The sequence below is a fragment of the Oncorhynchus keta genome, chromosome 28 (genome assembly GCF_023373465.1).
Source record: "Oncorhynchus keta strain PuntledgeMale-10-30-2019 chromosome 28, Oket_V2, whole genome shotgun sequence".
In the NCBI taxonomy this organism is placed as follows: Eukaryota; Metazoa; Chordata; class Actinopteri; order Salmoniformes; family Salmonidae; genus Oncorhynchus; species Oncorhynchus keta.
The window spans coordinates 1,688,057-1,694,105 of record NC_068448.1 but is presented as its reverse complement, the minus strand read 5'-3'; positions in this window follow the sequence as shown (position 1 = coordinate 1,694,105).

Below are 6,049 nucleotides of genomic sequence, written 5' to 3'. Positions count from 1 at the left end.
GATGTCGTCGACCTTCTTTTCAAAATGGTTGACAAAGTCATCTGCAGAGAGGGAGGGGGGGGGAAGAGGATTCAGGAGGGAGGAGAAGGTGGCAAAGAGCTTCCTAGGGTTAGAGGCAGAAGCTTGGAATTTAGAGTGGTAGAAAGTGGCTTTAGCAGCAGAGACAGAAGAGGAAAATGTAGAGAGGAGGGAGCGAAAGGATGCCAGGTCCGCAGGGAGGCGAGTTTTCCTCCATTTCCGCTCGGCTGCCCGGAGCACCTGTTCTGCCCGGACCACTAGTCCTAGTCTCCTCTCGCTGTCTAGAGACTATATACAGTCCTAGTCTCCTCTCACTGTCTAGAGACTATATACAGTCCTAGCCTCCTCTCACTGTCTAGAGACTATATACAGTCCTAGTCTCCTCTCACTGTCTAGAGACTATATACAGTCCTAGCCTCCTCTCACTGTCTAGAGACTATATACAGTCCTAGTCTCCTCTCACTGTCTAGAGACTATATACAGTCCTAGTCTCCTCTCACTGTCTAGAGACTATATACAGTCCTAGCCTCCTCTCACTGTCTAGAGACTATATACAGTCCTAGTCTCCTCTCACTGTCTAGAGACTATCTACAGTCCTAGTCTCCTCTCACTGTCTAGAGACTATCTACAGTCCTAGCCTCCTCTCACTGTCTAGAGACTATCTACAGTCCTAGCCTCCTCTCACTGTCTAGAGACTATCTACAGTCCTAGTCTCCTCTCACTGTCTAGAGACTATATACAGTCCTAGCCTCCTCTCACTGCCTAGAGACTGTCTACAGTCCTCGCCTCCTCTCACTGTCTAGAGACTGTCTACAGTCCTAGCCTCCTCTCACTGTCTAGAGACTATCTACAGTCCTAGCCTCCTCTCACTGTCTAGAGACTATCTACAGTCCTAGTCTCCTCTCACTGTCTAGAGACTATATACAGTCCTAGCCTCCTCTCACTGCCTAGAGACTGTCTACAGTCCTCGCCTCCTCTCACTGTCTAGAGACTATCTACAGTCCTAGTCTCCTCTCATTGTCTAGAGACTGTCTACAGTCCTAGCCTCCTCTCACTGTCTAGAGACTATCTACAGTCCTAGTCTCCTCTCATTGTCTAGAGACTGTCTACAGTCCTAGCCTCCTCTCACTGTCTAGAGACTATCTACAGTCCTAGTCTCCTCTCACTGTCTAGAGACTATCTACAGTCCTAGCCTCCTCTCACTGTCTAGAGACTATATACAGTCCTAGTCTCCTCTCATTGTCTAGAGACTATATACAGTCCTAGTCTCCTCTCACTGCCTAGAGACTATATACAGTCCTAGTCTCCTCTCATTGTCTAGAGACTATATACAGTCCTAGTCTCCTCTCACTGCCTAGAGACTATATACAGTCCTAGCCTCCTCTCACTGCCTAGAGACTGTCTACAGTCCTAGTCTCCTCTCACTGCCTAGAGACTGTCTACAGTCCTAGCCTCCTCTCACTGCCTAGAGACTGTCTACAGTCCTAGCCTCCTCTCACTGCCTAGAGACTGTCTACAGTCCTAGCCTCCTCTCACTGCCTAGAGACTGTCTACAGTCCTAGCCTCCTCTCACTGCCTAGAGACTGTCTACAGTCCTAGCCTCCTCTCACTGCCTAGAGACTGTCTACAGTCCTCGCCTCCTCACACTGTCTCCATCACAGCCTCTCTGTTAAACATAATTGGGCATTTGGTGATGGAATATTATCCCATGTGATTGGATCCGATTGGTATATGCTCAGTTAAGAACAAATTATTATGTATCTAGATTTTATTTGACCTTTATTTTAACCAGGCAAGTCAGTTAAGAACAAATTCTTATTTACAATGACGGCCTACTGGGGAACAGTGGGTTAACTGCCTTGTTCAGGCAGACTGCTGCCTCTACACTCTAACCACTAGGTTACCTGCCACACCTACACTCTAACCACTAGGTTACCTGCCACACCTACACTCTAACCACTAGGTTACCCGCAGTCCCTACACTCTAACCACTAGGCTACCTGCCGCCTCTACACTCTAACCACTAGGCTACCTGCCGCCTCTACACTCTAACCACTAGGCAACCTGCCGCCTCTACACTCTAACCACTAGGCTACCTGCCACCCCTACACTCTAACCACTAGGTTACCTGCCGCCCCTACACTCTAACCACTAGGTTACCTGCAGTCCCTACACTCTAACCACTAGGCTACCTGCCACCCCTACACTCTAACCACTAGGTTACCTGCCGTCCCTACACTCTAACCACTAGGCTACCTGCCGCCCCTACACTCTAACCACTAGCCTACCTGCCGCCCCTACACTTTAACCACTAGGCTACCTGCCTCTAACCACTAGGCTACCTGCCACCCCTACACTCTAACCACTAGGCTACCTGCCACCCCTACACTCTAACCACTAGGCTACCTGCCACCCCTACACTCTAACCACTAGGCTACCTGCCGCCCCTACACTCTAACCACAAGGCTACCCTGCCTCCTCTACACTCTAACCACTAGGCTACCTTGCCTCCTCTACACTCTAACCACTAGGCTACCTGCCACCCCTACACTCTAACCACTAGGCTACCTTGCCTCCTCTACACTCTAACCACTAGGCTACCTGCCGCCCCTACACTCTAACCACAAGGCTACCCTGCCTCCTCTACACTCTAACCACTAGGCTACCCTGCCTCCTCTACACTCTAACCACTAGGCTACCTTGCCTCCTCTACACTCTAACCACTAGGCTACCTGCCGCCCCTACACTCTAACCACTAGGTTACCCGCAGTCCCTACACTCTAACCACTAGGCTACCTGCCGCCTCTACACTCTAACCACTAGGCTACCTGCCTCCTCTACACTCTAACCACTAGGCTACCTACCCCCTCTCTACACTCTAACCACTAGGCTACCTACCCCCTCTCTACACTCTAACCACTAGGCTACCTGCCGCCTCTACACTCTAACCACTAGGCTACCTGCCTCCTCTACACTCTAACCACTAGGCTACCTACCCCCTCTCTACACTCTAACCACTAGGCTACCTACCCCCCTCTCTACACTCTAAGCACTAGGCTACCTGCCGCCCCTACACTCTAACCACTAGGCTACCTGCCGCCCCTACACTCTAACCACAAGGCTACCCTGCCTCCTCTACACTCTAACCACTAGGCTACCTTGCCTCCTCTACACTCTAACCACTAGGCTACCTGCCACCCCTACACTCTAACCACTAGGCTACCTGCCACCCCTACACTCTAACCACTAGGCTACCTGCCACCCCTACACTCTAACCACTAGGCTACCTGCCGCCCCTACACTCTAACCACAAGGCTACCCTGCCTCCTCTACACTCTAACCACTAGGCTACCTTGCCTCCTCTACACTCTAACCACTAGGCTACCTGCCACCCCTACACTCTAACCACTAGGCTACCTTGCCTCCTCTACACTCTAACCACTAGGCTACCTGCCGCCCCTACACTCTAACCACAAGGCTACCTGCCTCCTCTACACTCTAACCACTAGGCTACCCTGCCTCCTCTACACTCTAACCACTAGGCTACCTTGCCTCCTCTACACTCTAACCACTAGGCTACCTGCCGCCCCCTACACTCTAACCACTAGGTTACCCGCAGTCCCTACACTCTAACCACTAGGCTACCTGCCGCCTCTACACTCTAACCACTAGGCTACCTGCCTCCTCTACACTCTAACCACTAGGCTACCTACCCCCTCTCTACACTCTAACCACTAGGCTACCTACCCCCTCTCTACACTCTAACCACTAGGCTACCTGCCGCCTCTACACTCTAACCACTAGGCTACCTGCCTCCTCTACACTCTAACCACTAGGCTACCTACCCCTCTCTACACTCTAACCACTAGGCTACCTACCCCTCTCTACACTCTAAGCACTAGGCTACCTGCCGCCCCTACACTCTAACCACTAGGCTACCTGCCGCCCCTACACTCTAACCACAAGGCTACCCTGCCTCCTCTACACTCTAACCACTAGGCTACCTTGCCTCCTCTACACTCTAACCACTAGGCTACCTGCCACCCCTACACTCTAACCACTAGGCTACCTTGCCTCCTCTACACTCTAACCACTAGGCTACCTGCCGCCCCTACACTCTAACCACAAGGCTACCCTGCCTCCTCTACACTCTAACCACTAGGCTACCCTGCCTCCTCTACACTCTAACCACTAGGCTACCTTGCCTCCTCTACACTCTAACCACTAGGCTACCTGCCGCCCCTACACTCTAACCACTAGGCTACCTTGCCTCCTCTACACTCTAACCACTAGGCCACCTTGCCTCCTCTACACTCTAACCACTAGGCTACCCTGCCTCCTCTACACTCTAACCACTAGGCTACCTTGCCTCCTCTACACTCTAAACACTAGGCTACCTGCCACCTCTACACTCTAACCACTAGGCTACCCTGCCTCCTCTACACTCTAACCACTAGGCTACCTTGCCTCCTCTACACTCTAACCACTAGGCTACCTGCCGCCCCTACACTCTAACCACTAGGTTACCCGCAGTCCCTACACTCTAACCACTAGGCTACCTGCCGCCTCTACACTCTAACCACTAGGCTACCTGCCTCCTCTACACTCTAACCACTAGGCTACCTACCCCCTCTCTACACTCTAACCACTAGGCTACCTACCCCCTCTCTACACTCTAACCACTAGGCTACCTGCCGCCCCTACACTCTTACCACTAGGCTACCTGCCGCCCCTACACTCTAACCACTAGGCTACCTGCCGCCCCTACACTCTAACCACTAGGCTACCTGCCGCCCCTACACTCTAACCACTAGGCTACCCTGCCTCCTCTACACTCTAACCACTAGGCTACCCTGCCTCCTCTACACTCTAACCACTAGGCTACCCTGCCTCCTCTACACTCTAACCACTAGACTACCTGCCGCCCCTACACTCTAACCACTAGGCTACCTACCTCCCCTACACTCTAACCACTAGACTACCTGCCGTTTTCGCTCTGCATTGTTGTTTTTACCAAGCATGTGATGAATAAAATGAGATTCGATATCATTACACCTACTAGCTGTTCAAATATGTTACACTGTCTCTTTAAGGCAGTCTGAGCGAGGCTGGCAGAAGGCAGGCGGCTCACCAACAGGGAAGTGAAGGAGTGATTTTGCCATCTCATCCTAACTCAGGACAAGCAGAATAATAGGTGTGATGACACAGCATTGTTCACAGCTCAACTCCTCTAGTTCTGGGTAACAGTACTCCTCGAGTTCACACACACTGAAATATTCACTTCTGTGTGTGTGTCTCTGTGTCTCTGTGTGTGTGTCTCTGTGTGTGTGTCTCTGTGTCTCTGTGTGTCTGTGTCTCTGTGTGTGTGTCTCTGTGTGTGTGTCTCTGTGTGTGTGTCTCTGTGTGTGTCTCTGTGTCTCTGTGTGTGTGTCTCTGTGTCTCTGTGTGTCTGTGTCTGTGTGTGTCTCTGTGTCTCTGTGTCTCTGTGTCTCTGTGTGTGTGTCTCTGTGTCTCTGTGTCTCTGTGTGTGTCTGTGTCTCTGTGTGTGTCTCTGTGTCTCTGTCTCTGTGTCTCTGTGTCTCTGTGTGTGTGTCTCTGTGTCTCTGTGTGTGTGTCTCTGTGTCTCTGTGTCTCTGTGTCTCTGTGTCTCTGTGTGTGTGTCTCTGTGTCTCTGTGCGTGTGTCCTCAAACCCCTGCATCTACTTATAGTATGGGAATTGGGTCAAACTAACATCTCAAATGCTATGACTTCAAAAATAAGACATTTGATATGCTATCAATGACAAAGATAAACAGTATACCAATCAATAAATGTTTACCAATCAATACATTTTTACCAATCAATAAATGTTTATTGTTTTGAAAATAGAGCGTCTCTAGTTGTCTATAAACACAATCTTCATTGGTTAATATACCAGGAATACATTTAACTAACTAGTACAAACTGGGAGAGGAGTGACTGGGAGAGGAGTGACTGGGAGAGGAGTGACTGGGAGAGGAGTGACTGGGAGAGGAGTCAATGGGTGATGGT